The following is a 13,589-nucleotide window of genomic DNA, read 5'->3' on the forward strand; positions in this document are numbered from 1 at the left end:
GCTTCCACGTGGCTGGTGGGGAGCGAATGTGAGCTGGGAGGGCGTGGCGTCTGGTCGGAACCCACCGTCGTTTGATATTAAATTAATAGCGTTTCATCTGGTACAGAGAGGGCCGTTCGAGGTTCCTCCGCGACCAGCCGTGAGGGACGTGGTCTGGGGCTGGGCCGGAGGCACACGCCTGGCGTAGGCTTCTCTCCCCTCCCTCCCCTCCCCATGTTTTCCCAGCAGGCTGTGACCCATCATGGCCGCTGGGGGACATGTGGGGTCCGACGTGTGGAAGGTCCCTCAGTTTCCAGGCGTGCTGAGCTCCCAGTGTCCTGCTCTGGCATCCTGAGCAAGTATCACCTGACACGTGTCCCTTCATCCCACGCCTCGTAGGGGCTGGAAAGCAGGTCTGGGGCCTTTGGCTCCCTACGTGCCTCACCTGTAAGGCGGGCTTTATAGATGAGCCCTGCGAGGTTTGTGTGCTCGTGCTTGGGGCCCTTCTGAACATACAAGGACACTTCTGGAATGCAAGGTGCTCTGGCTGGGAGCTTGCTGTGCAGCGGAAGCACCCGTGTCCTCGGGGCAGAAGGGCGCCATACGGGCTGCTGGGGCAGCGGCTCCAGGAGTGCGGGGCTGCTTTTGGGACCCGGGGCCCAGGGTCTGAGCTGAGCTCCTGCCTCTGCTCTTCCCTGTGGGTACGGCTTCGACTGTCACTCAGCTCTGTGAGCTGCGGTTTCGTCATCTGAAGTGAGGGCTGGCAGTGATCCCATTGAAGGTGGTTGGGAGGCCCAGATGAAGCAAGCGGGAAGGTGTGGAGCGCATAGTAGGTGCTCAGCAAGTGTGAGCTGCTTCCGAAAGGGCCTCTGTCTGAAAGGCTCTTTTGTGGGCACGAGGGAGGGTGAGGACAGGCTCCAGCCCCAGCTGGAACCTGCCAGCATCTGGGGGCTGCTTCCTGGTCTGGGGTCGGGGAGGCCTCTGTCCTCGCCCCTCCCAGACCTCGATGCCCACGGCCACCAGATACGTAGAGGTCACCTCCAGCCAAGTCACTTCCTCGGAAGGCAGGGACTGCACTCCTGACAATGACAGTGATTCACACGTACGGCTGCCCCCGCTGTGAGGTGCCCATGCCGTCCGGAGGAGACGGGCTTAGCCCTCTGCCGCATCAGCTTGGGGGTCCCTGCATGGCCAGGCACCATCGTATCTCCCTGGACAGAAGGACTGGGGTCTCTCTCCTTCACTGACTCGCCACCGGCCTGTGTGTCTGGCTCCAGAAGCACCATTTAGTGACTTGCTGCCCACTCTGCCCTGCACGCCCAGCGGTGGCCTCAGTGGTGGCCTTTGCTCTGTTCCCCTCCACTCCTCAGACCCATGCGTGTGTCCCTCTGGGCGTCTTGGGGCCCTGGGTTGGAGCAGGGAGGCCTGCGTCTTGGTAGGGATGAGAACCTGCTGGCAGACGGGGGGTGACAGGTGGGGGGCTGGGCGGCTGGCGCAGGCGTGGGCGGCCGGCCTGGCAGCGTCCTCGCTCCCCAGGGCGTGGGCGGGTTCCTCATTTACTTTTCCTGATTATGAAAATGACACGTGATTGTTTTTGTAAAGAATTCAGGCCACACAGGAGAGCATAGAGATGAACCGAAGCCCCTCCAGGCCTCTTCGTGGACGGCGACTGGGTCCTCGTGTCCTGCACAGCGTCTGGCTGTGCCCGGCACACACGTGCCCTACTGGACCAGGCGCTTCGCGTGGATGGAACGTCGTCGCGTGCTGTCTGGAACTTGCTGCTTTTCTGCCCGATATGATAGAGACATGTTTCTAAGTCAGAAAACGTAGCGTTAGACTAGCTCTTAAGATGACTGCGTTGCATTTCACTGTGTGGACATCCCGTGGTTTAGCCGGCCCAGCTTCTCCTGTTGGGGATGTTTCTTTCTTTTTTTTTTTTTTGGCGGGGGGATTCTCTGGCTTCAGCAAACCGCCTTGTACCTGCAGATTGTGAATTTGTCTGATCATGGTGTCAGGAAAAAATTCCTAGGTGGTTCATTGCCGTGTCATAGTTGGACTCCAAAACGTTGACCATTTTCTACGTCCGTCGGTGGGTAGGCGTCTCCCAACGCCTCGGCAACCCAAGTGCCAGCAATCACTCACTTTCACGTGCTTTTCTCCTGGCGATCTAGGGCAGAGGCGCCCTGTCCTCCGCTCCTTGGACATTTGTGCATCTTCTGGAAATATTTTTGCCCACTGGGGGCTTGTTCTTCTTCTCATGGTTCTTTGTAAACCACTGGTGCTAAGCTGATGAATTAACTCAAGCCATCTGCAAACCCTGAACCCTGTCTCAAGCATCCCTCGCCTGGAAGAAGGTGGCACTGTTGGCGGCTGCAGCGGGGTGAGGTTCTGCTTCGCTGAGGGTCCCAGGGGCCCCTCGTGCTGCTGACCGCAGCTGGAAGCTTCTCAACTGAGCTCTTAGGGACTATCCGACCTCTGATCCCACGTGACCGCCAAGGGTCGCCTTGGGCTATTGCTCTGCTTGCTTTTCTGATAGGAAAACACACCCCACCTGTCAAGCTCTCGCCCAAAGTCAGCTTTTGAATCGATTAAAAGCAACGTGCTCACGCAGATCCACACACAGGCACCTTCGTGCAGAACCAGACAGCCCTGCCTGGAGCGGGCCAGGTGGCCCCACGTGTGGCTCAATCTGACAGTGCCAAGCGGGAAGAGGAAGCGCAGAGCGTCGATTTATAGTTATCAGCGCGGGGCTGCGCACGCAGCGGGCGGGGGACGGAAGCGAGTCGCGTGGCTGAGGAGTGAGCACCCGTCACGTCTGGGAGTGGGAGGAGAGGGTCCACCCGCCTCGTTCTTTCTGGAGCTTGGAAATGGAAGCTCAGAGAGTGGGGACAGGTCAGTGGCCACGGCCGGTCTGGATGGACGCCTCATGCCTCTCCTCCTCCTCGTTCTCCTCAAGACCCCACCAGACGCCCGTTCTGCTCACTCTCGGTTCCAGGGTTTAGACTGTCGTCCACGACGTGTGGGTCACTGACTGGGAGCAGGAAAGGCCACTGTCCTGTTGTGGGGCCAGGTCGCAGCGTATCTCTGAGCTGGCTCCCTGCCCACTTCCCGGGACCCTCCGACACGGACGGCGATGACCACGATCCTACTGAACAGTGGACGGAGGGACGGAGGGTAGTGGCGGCCGCAGCCATGAGCTCCCTCTAGCTTCCCCTACAGCCTCAACGTAGCAGGACTGAGCCCGAAGGGCCCCCTCCACCCACAGTGACTGCTTTATTTGCCTCTTGTCCTAATCTCGTCACAGGGACTGTGTCCGTCTTACTCACCAGTGTGACCCAGCACCAAGGACAGTGCCTGGCACCTACAAGCCCAGAGATGGCTGAATGGAGGAACGCTACCGGGCTTGTTGCCTGCTTCAACCTCTGTTGGCCTTTGAATAGAGGTGGTTGTGGCCTTTCTCTTGGGGGTTCTGCCCTCGGAAGCTGAACAGTGAGGCGCTGGACTTGGCTGCAGCCTGGAGAGCACGAGAGAGAACCTCTGGCTGCACCGCGGGCCATGTGGTCATCACTGTCTCAGCCCGAGACCCGCGGCGTTTACGGAGCTTGGCCCTCTGCGGGCTGCCCGGGTGGCCCCCGCGCTCCCAGCCTCTCTGCTCCTCTGTGCCGTGGGGGCGGGGTGGGAGCGGCTGCAGCACCCCCCTCTGAACTCCAGCCCCACGTGGCGTGGGCTGGAATCTCCACTTGCCTCTTATCAGCTGTGTGACCTTGGGGAAATCATCTGACCTCTTTGTGCCCCAATTTCCTCTTTTGCCAATGGGGCTCACGAAGATGCCTGGCTTCTCCGGTCGTGCTGAGGACTGAGTGGGGCCGGGCGCGCGCAGTGCCCACCTCCACTTGCACCTCGATGGCCCCATCGTCCCCAAGGCGGAAACTAATCACCCATGTTCTACCAGGAGCATCCGCTGACCGTTTCCTGGGCCTCAGCCACCTGAACTGTCTTCCTTTGGCACGTGCGACAGCCCGAAGGAGTGACTATTATTCTTGTGGGGCATCTGGGGGCAGGAAGTGAAATCTTTAGAGTCCTGCCTTCCACAGTGACCCAGGAGGGAAGTGGCGGAGCAGGACTGTCCTGCGACCCTGGGCCCCGTGCCACCTTCCGCCACCCAGCTGGCCTCCACTCTCCTGAGTTCATGGGGAGCCTGTAAGTCTCCTTTGCGGTAGATACGGTGGCTCCCTCTTAATTTTAGTCCCCAAACTACCCCCTCCTTGAGCTTCCATCCTAATAGCCATTTGGCCCATTCTAGGATGAAATGTCAGGACTGCTATATACCAGAAAAATAAACATCCATCTTGTTCAAACCACTGTTATTTTTGGGTCTCTATTATAAAGGTGAAAACTTTGATCTCAAGATAGCAATATATATATTGCCGACATGTTATAGACTCTGATGTGTCTTTAATATGCTTCCAATATGCTTTCACCCCCTTTTTGGAGTGAACCAATGGAGCATAGTGTACAAGATAAAACATCCACCGTTTTTCTATTATATGTGCTCAGTCCTTCATTTCTGTTCACCGGTGGAGTTGGGATGAAGGACTAGGAGTTCAGAGATGTCGCTTGATATCTCTGGGCCCCAAGACGTGGTCAATCTCAACCTTAGCCTTTTTAGGTTCTCTTGGTGGTTCAAACTTTACGGACAAAGCCGGGGTCCCCGTCAGCTCTCCGCCCCCGTCAAGTGTCCGTTAGCTCCCTGGATGCTGAGCTGCGGCAGGGCCGGCGTTCCCGTGTTGAGGGGGGGCCGTGAAGTCCCCCCGCGTGTCAAAACCTGTGATGTTCAGCCACATCACAGCACGCCCACATCCTGGCCAAGTCTCCAGGCACGTGGGGGCAACCCACAGTGCAGTCACCCAAGCGATGCCGGGTGCAGGCCCTGGCAGCAGACGCAGGTCCCCTGGGGCGCTCTCTGACGCCCGTTGCAAGTCCCGAGGCCTGTGTTCTAATGCCGTCTTCATCTCCGCCCCTCCCCCCATTCCCAGAGCCAGGCCCTCCCTCCCTAGCCATGCCAAAGGCACGTGCTGGACGCTACCTGTGGCTTACTTTCAGAAACACATTGTTTTAGATGTCCTAGGTGCCAGGTGTTCAATGCGTATCAATTACTCGACATATTTAATTGTGGGATTATAATGTGGAGACACGGTAAAGTATTTAAGGGCTCATTCAACGTATTATTTTAAAACGGCGATTAACACCGATTTGGGAGCATTTTTGGAAGACCAATTCGATGATCGAAAACCACATTCTGGCACGGCGGCGTTTGCTCAACAGCAGCGTTTGTGGAAATTAGGAGTGATTCAACTACCTCGCTATACAATTAGTTGCTTAATTCTGTCCCCAGGCGTCCGAGGTCAGAGTAAACCGAAGCCGTGGTTTCCAGAGCGTGGCTGGGCTTTAGGACAGGACCGACCAGTCTCCGGGGTGCTGCCTTCTTCTGCCACCTGTCCCCCCTCCGACCTTCTCCCCGTCCCTGATCACCATGCTTCTGTGCACCTCACTGCATTTGTGGTTGCTCCCCTCCCTGCCCGTGTGGTTATGGTTACCGTGGTTTACCAAGTCCTTGATTCTTCTCACAAACTCCTGGCACACTGCCTCTGCCCCCCGCCCCCTGAAGGCGGGGCCGCCCTGGCGAACTTGCTTTCACTCAGGTAGCATGCTAGGGCGAGGGACACGCGTCCCTTCTGGGCAAGACCCGCAGGGCACTGGCCTCATTCCCTTTCCCTCTGCAACTGGAAGTTTTCCAAACGGTGGCTGATCCATCAGCCTTAAGTCTTGGAGTGAGAGGGATACTTCAGCCTATCTGCTACGGACACAGGGCTCAACTTAGAAACAAATCTCGATCGTCTTAGGTCACTGAGACTTGGAGCTTGTTTTGTCCTGCAGCGTGACCCAAATTCTCCTGCAGATACACTTCCTCCTGATTGTCCTTTGGCTGATGCCTCCTTATTTTTCAGACTTGTCTCAAATGCTCTGTCCTTGGAAAGGACTTCCTCCCAGCCTCCCTACAGCGCATTCTCCCGCTTTATTTTCTGAATCAAGCACAGAAGAACATCTGATATTATTTGGTTTATTTGTCAAGGACAGCTGATATTATTTGGTTTATTCGTCTCCTTATAGCATTTTGTTATTTTGAAGGTAAACATTTTTTCACATGGTCGAAATTCTGAAATCAGGATGGAGCTTACGGTCCATGGTGTGATACAGGCCATGGCATAGCCGGATGTCTGTGCGTCACGCATGACGCATGCGTGAACATGAAAATGACAGCATTCACATCTGCAGGTCTCTTCGGCAGCCGACGCGTGTAACTAACACACAGCCGGTCAGTGTCTGCACACAGGAAGAACATCTGGATTGGACGTGGACCCTCTTTTAATTTCTGTGAATGGCACGGTCAGAGGACTTGAGCAAATCATACACACTTAGGGACATTGCCGAGGTGTGGACCAAAGGAGAAAAACTATACAGTTCAAAGTCTGCTTAAGAGTCCAGCACTCGTGGCCGTTAATCCTTTTATGGATTCTTTAAAGAAGTGCCACATCATTTGTGCTATGGATCAATGCACAGAGGATGAGTCAGTGTGGAAAAAACCCAGACACTGATGAGTCTGAGTCAAAATGAGATTCAGAAGAGTTGGATCCAGTATAAAAAAGTTTGAGGAATAACAACCAATCTATTCCACTCGTATTTTCATTTTTATGTATGCACGATAGTAATATGTGATAAAAATCTGTCTAATTAAGTCTCAAAGAACTCTTTCAATAAGTAAAATTAAAAATTCTAAGTGATAAGAAAGCATTGTGTCATGGATTAATTGGCAGTGTGTTTTTCTTTCACAGTGGACCAAAAAATGATGGTGCTTCTTGCAATCGTGTGCCTCCGAGTTGATGAAACGTGGTATTTCTGTCTGAGGCTGATCTTATCACAAAGACATCTGCTGTGTCATTCAACTAAATTTCAGTTGTGTTTAAGTAAGGTCTCTGGTCATTTAGAAAGTTGGTTCATTTGGATTCGGAGGCCGCTGTGATTTTAAACTTGACCAGCTCAGAACTGGAAAAAGGCTGGCGTTTTGCTTCTGACACCCATTGGGTGCTTAAGGCTTGGATGTCCCCAGGTTCTGTTCCTGGGTGGGACTAGGTCCCTCACAGGACCTTGGGCAAGTCTTGTGTCACCATCGAAATTATTTTTGCTGAATTCATGAATCGCCCATACTATTATTTAATGAATAGTTTTCTCTTTTGAAAACTTATTTTTCCGTTAAGTATAGACTCAAAGCTAGCGCAGAAAGGCCCTGTTGACACTTTACCCAGTTTCGATGGTGACGACTTCAGCTTCGTAAGTATACTATGGTATCAATAATAGGAAAGTACAATTAATTAGGCGGCAGACCTTATGCAGATTTCACTGGCTTTGCGTGAACTCATTTGCATATGCATGTATAGGTCTATGTAATTTGCTCACGTGTGGACACTATCCACTATGAAGACACAGAACTGTCACCCTGGAGGAGCTTCCCGCGCTGCCCCTTCACGGTCTCTCCTCATTCTCTGTCAACAGCCCCCCGGCGACCACGAATCTGTTCTCCATCACTATAATTTTGTCATTATTACATTGAGTCATACATTATACACAATTGCTTTTGTTTTCACTTAGCGTAATGCCCTTGAGATTCATCCAAGTTGTTGAGTGTGTCAATAGAGTGTTGTTTTAAATTGCTGAATAGTATTCCATGGTATAGAAGCACCGGTTTATTTAATCGCTTGTCCGTTGAAGGACATTTGGGTTGTTTCGAGTTATCGGCTGTTGCAAATAAAGCACCGATAAACATACACTACAGGTTTGTATGTGAAAATAAATTTTCATTTTTCTGGGTGAGGTGCCCCAAAATCCAATTGCTGGGTCGTCTCATAAGTCTATGTTTAATTTCATAAGAAACTGCCAGACTGCTTTTAGAGTGACTGCCCCATTTTTCATTTAGACCCCCCCATGTGTGGGGGACCCAGTTTTTCCACGTCTTTGCCAGTATTTGGTATTGCTGGTATTTGTAATTTCCGCCATTCTGATGGGCGGGCAGTGATAACTTGTCATGCATGGTTTGATTCGCGTGACCGATGCCTGATAAAGCTGAGCATCTTCTCACGTCTTGGCCTCATGTCAGGCGGTCCTCTTGGTGGAGTGTCTATTCACGTCTGTTGCCCATTTTCTAACTGGATTATTTTTTTCGCTGATGAGTTTTGAGAGTTCTTTATATATTCTGGATACTAGGCTTTTGTCAGATATGTGGTTTGCAAATATTTTCTTCCAGGTTTTTTTTTTTTTTATAAAGACAAAATTTTTAGAGTAGTTTTAGACTCACAACAACTTCTGCAGAAAGTACAGCGTGTTCCCATGGTGCAATTTTTACAAATGGTGAATGTACATCATTATCACGCAAAGTCTATAGTTTCCTTTAGAGTTCGCTTTTGGTGTTGTACGTTCTATGGATTTAGAAAAATGTATATCTGTGGATCCACAATTACAGTTTCATGCCTGTTCATCCCTCCCTCGTCTCCTCTAGCGCTTGGCGACTGCCGGTCATTTTTTACTGTCTTCAGGTTTTGCCTTTTCCAGAACGTCACATGGTCAGGATCATACGCTTCGTACCTTTCACACTGGCTTCTTTGACTTAGCATTCAGCGTTTAAGTTTCTTCTGTGTTTTTCATGACTCGATAGACATCTTTTCATTTCTTTTTAACACTGAAAATATCCTGTCGTTTGGATGGACTGCAGTTTATTTACTCATCCATCTACCAAAGGACATCTTGGTTGCTTCCAAGTTTTAGCAGTACGAATAAAACTGTGAACATCCGTGTGCACGTGTGGACGTGTTTTCAACTTTTTTGGATAAAAAAAACAAGAAACATGATTGCTGGGTCATGTGAAAAGAGTATGTTTAGGGTAAGTTATCATCATATCCAAGGTCATCTAGGTTTTCTCCTAAGTTATCTTCTAGAAGTTCTATAGTTTTGCATTTTGTGTTTAGGTCTACGATCCGTTCTGAGTTATTTTTGTGTGTGTGAAAAGCGTAAGGTCTGTGTCTAGATCCATGTTTTTTCGCACGTGGATGTCCACTGTTCTAGCACCAGTTGTTCAAGAAAGCTTGTTTTTCATCCTCGTAACAGGGTCTTTTGCAAAAGATTTCATATGATAAAATCTAATTTAGTGATTTTTTTTTTCTTTTACGGATTGTAGTTTTGGCATCATGTCTGAGAACTCTTTGTCTTAACCTTAGGGCCCAAAGCTTTTCTCCTATTTTTTCTCCTCAAATTTTTGTAGTTTTACATTTTACATTTAAATCTACAATCTATGTTGAGTTACTTGTGGTCTAAGGTGTGAGGTTTAGCATAGTTTCTTCTTCTTCTTCTTCTTTTTTTTGCCTGAGACACCCAATTGCTCCAGCATCATTTGTTGAAAAGATTATTTGCTTTCGCACCTCTGTCAAAATCATTCAAGCGCATTTGTATGGGTCTATTTCTGGGTTCTTTGTTCTGTTCTATTGATCTATGTGTTTTCTCCGTCAATATCACACTGTCTTGATCACTGTCGCTATATAGTAAGTCTCAAAATTAGATAGTGTGGGTTCTTCAGCTTCACTCTTTTTCAAAATAATTTTAGCTATTCCAGTTTGTTTGGGTTTCCATATAAGTCAGAATAAAATGAATATTTAATTTCAATTGGCTATTAAAATGTATTTAAAAGAGAAGCATGCGAATCAGATCTGTTAGCTACAGCTGTACTGTGACATTAAAATAAAAATATAACTACTACAATAAAAAATTCATATGTGAACCATGTGAAATGATCTTATAAACTAGACTGGCCCAGCCCCTCATCTCCCAGCTCCCCCGTATTGGGAGGGGGCTTTCTGTGGAACGCGGGCTATGTCCCCTGCGGAAACTCACGACTCTGTCGTTTGTCTACAGCTGGCTCAGTGTTGGCTGGTGACCCTACAGCAGCCATCTGTAGGGTGGCGCATGGTTTGTAGGCTGGCCCAGAGGACAAGCTCTGACCAACCGCGCCCTGTAGGGACTGAGTGAGCCAGTCGGGTCCTCCTTGGCACCTCGGGTGTCAGGAGTCGGCAGTGGGCAGAGGGTGGCAGGCAGGATGTGAGGGGGACACCGCCGTGCAGAGGAGCCAGGTCCCCACGTGGAAAGTCCTTGTCCTCCTGCTCTGGCGTGGCCGTGCCAGGAGGGCGGGACATGAGGCAACGGGCACTTGAGAGCTGTCCCAGGTTCTGAACAGCCTTCTCCCCACCCCAAGACCTGAAGTCCATGAGCGGGATGGGTCTTTTTTCAACAACTCCGTGTTTTAGGCAGTGTTTAAGCTCGGGGTTCACAGCAATTATGGAGCACAAGATGACGTCAGGGAGCACAGCAACGACGTGTCACCGAATGGGGTGCTGCTCCCTTTCCAGCCACCTCGGCCTAGGTCTGTAGTGCTTCATACCGGGCCCCGCCCAACCCCGATTAGGATTGAGAGGCAGCCTTGGCTGAGAGCTTTCGGTGAGCAATGCTCTCCAGCTAGAGTTCCACGACGCTGTGATTTTCGGTAATTTGCTTACACATTTCCTTTTTCTCCTCAGATAGTGCCTAGTTCATAGTAGAGGTTCGAATTTTGAGCCGACGAATGACTGAATGAACTGGATGGTTTTTCATTATCCTTGGATTTTTGTCTTTTTACCCCAACTGACGATGAACCCCACGTGCTTTCGTTTTTCTGTTCTCGTTTTGTTCCTAGAGCCAAATCAAGAGCCGGCAGGGGAGGGTCTAAGATCATCCCTTGTCCCGGTTGGCACGCAGATCGGTGCATGAGGAAGGCATGGGGAAATCAAACTGACAGTTGGGCCTCACTCCTGATTTTGGCTCCAGAGGAAGCTGACACACTGGCTGGCGTGGGCTCGGTTTAGTGTCCACGTCGGAAACTTGGCCTGTGACTCTTCCCTCAAAAGCCTCTTTGCAAGGCGCTGGTCTCTGCACACACACCCCCGCTTCCCTTCCCCCGGGACAGGCCTCCCCATCATTCCAGGTAGCAGGCCTGGCGCTACCTGCCTCTCCTGGATCCACGTCTACCTGGGACCTTCTCGTCACCCAGGAGGAAGCCTTCTTCCGGGGCCTGCCTTGGGGTTCCTACCGGAGTGGGGACACAGTGACACGTGGCCAGCTCTCTGCTTCCGGGCTGGGCAGTCTGCTGGAACACGAGTCTGAACTTTAATTTCACTTTCTCTTTTTCGTTGGCCTCTAATAATTTGTCACGTGCCGAGGAAGGACCTTATTGCGAGTCCGGCTGAAGATTTCTTTAAAAGAAAACCGCCAGGCAGGCCGGACGCACCGGGGTGCGGCACAATGTTTACCGTCCTTCGGAGGAAAGGTCAGCAAATCGTTTCGGCGTTGTTTAAAGCCTCTTTAATGGATTCCATAAAACGCTCTAATTACCGATAATTATCCGTCGAAGCGCTTCCGAGCTTTTTAAAGCTTTTCTACACCATTTCACTTTGTTCACAGAGTTCGAGTTCTCAGATGCACTTGAGCTAGAGGACCATCGCTCTCCTTTCCTTTCCTTATTTATTCATTTATTTTAAATCGCACGCTCTGGAGCGTTTATCGGGCAGGCAGGCTCGCTCTTTTTGGGCTGAGGCACGGAGCTTTTACTCTCTTTTCTATCCGTCTCCATCTTGTCACCCAATAAGACATTCGGTGCCGTCTAAATGATACGAATGTTTCTTCCTCACCAACTACAACATAACCGGCTTCTGGGTCACCGAGAATCCTCACGTGCATTGTGTCATTTGAGCCCTGAGAGGGACTTGAGGGCCACCTAGACCAGGCTGCCAACTTCTGCTGCAGTGTCGACATTGGGGTCATGTCGTTCTTTGATGGGGGGCCGTCCCGTGCACTGTGAGATGTTTAGCAGCCTCCCTGGACTCTACCCACTGGATGCCGGCACTGTCCCCTAGTTGAGACAACCAAACATGTCCCAGACATTGCCAAATGTCCCCTGGCAGGGGAAAATCTCCTGTGGTTGAGAACAGCTGTTAGATGAGGAGGGCGTGGCCCAGAGGGTTCGCCCCAGGGCCCAGCAACTGTGGCCTGTATGTAGAGCTAGACGCTGTTGGCACTGACAGCCCACGGTGGCCCGCAGCTCAGCAGGGTGAGCCACCTTGTCCTCTCTCGTCCACTGTTCCCCTTCGGAGCCTGTCCCCCGTCACGGTCATTCCCAGCACGAGGGCCTCTCTTCAGCAGATTTATCTCCCGGAGTCTGTTCGTTCACACTTCTGCTCTCCCTCCTCCCAGGTTGTAGATATGTCATCTGATTTCGTGTCCGGCAGAAGTCTCTGAGCGGGGCCACCCTGCTCACCGTGGAAGTGAGGAGGGGATCCCCGGGGTGGCGGGGGAGGAGTGCTGACAGCGCCCCAGGCCCCGAGGAATCGTCTGGATCCCTCATGTTCCCTGTCCTGCCGGAACCACAGGCTCAAGTTCATGCATAACCATTTGGGACATTGTGTTAAGACCAAGCTGGGCGTGTCCTGAGATGGTGAGCTCCGACCCGCCTCGTTCCGGTACCTACCTTCACCCGCCCTCTCCTGCTCTAGTCGAAAGAGCTGACTTGGGTCAAGTCCTCACTAGGGGGTTGGGAATGTGTGTGTGTGTGTGTGTGTGTCGTCGCTGGCGGTGGCTTTGCTCAGGAAGAGGGGAGTCTTTTGTCTAAAATCTCACGCGTTTTGGAAATGTAGAATTTAATGAAGTTAAGCGGAACTCCTTCCTGCAGGACTTCTCAGAGCCTTTACGCGCTCACGGGCTCTGTGACCCTCCGAGGGCAAGACGAGGTGTGACCGCTCCCTAAGCAATGTGACCACAGGACTCTCTTTCTTTTCCTGGACTATCTCATGCCACCATTCACAAAATATCCCTGGGCAGAAGTGTCAGCCGGATGTGAACGTGCACCTCGCCGGCCTTCCTCGGCCGGTCGCAAGGTGGCTTTGACACGAGGGAGGATGAGAGGCGGCCAGTTACGGAAGCCCAACGCCAATCTGGCTGTGATGGCTCTCAGTGGCCGGACTCTGAGCGAGACCCTGGAGAAGAAGAAACACCTCCCGAGCCGTGACGGTCAGTCTGGAGGACGTGGCCTGCCTGTCCACGTCGGTGGCCACGGGGAGGCTGGAAGGGACGGGGTCGGGGCGCTCAGATGGCGATGTGCCCGCCGTCACCCTCCTCCTCCAAAACCCAAGAGGGGACGGGAAAGGGCAGACAGCATAGAAAGAGAAAGGAAAACAGAAGTTTCCACTTGCACCGGATGGTTTTGTTTTTTTATCTGTTTGCAAATGTTCAGTGTAATGGTTTGAAACCCCGCCGTGTAGCTGCCGCCGCCCACACAGAGCTGCAGAGGCGCTGAGCCTCGGCAGGCGAACCATAGCACCAGCGTCGGCCATTAAACCCGAAGCCACCCCAGGGCAGGCTGCACACCTACCCCCGGCGGCCCTCTGCCTCCCACACCGCCCCACCACCCCCGCCACCCGCCA

The sequence above is a fragment of the Pteropus alecto genome, unplaced genomic scaffold, assembly GCF_000325575.1.
Source record: "Pteropus alecto unplaced genomic scaffold, ASM32557v1 scaffold45, whole genome shotgun sequence".
Classification (NCBI taxonomy): domain Eukaryota; kingdom Metazoa; phylum Chordata; class Mammalia; order Chiroptera; family Pteropodidae; genus Pteropus; species Pteropus alecto.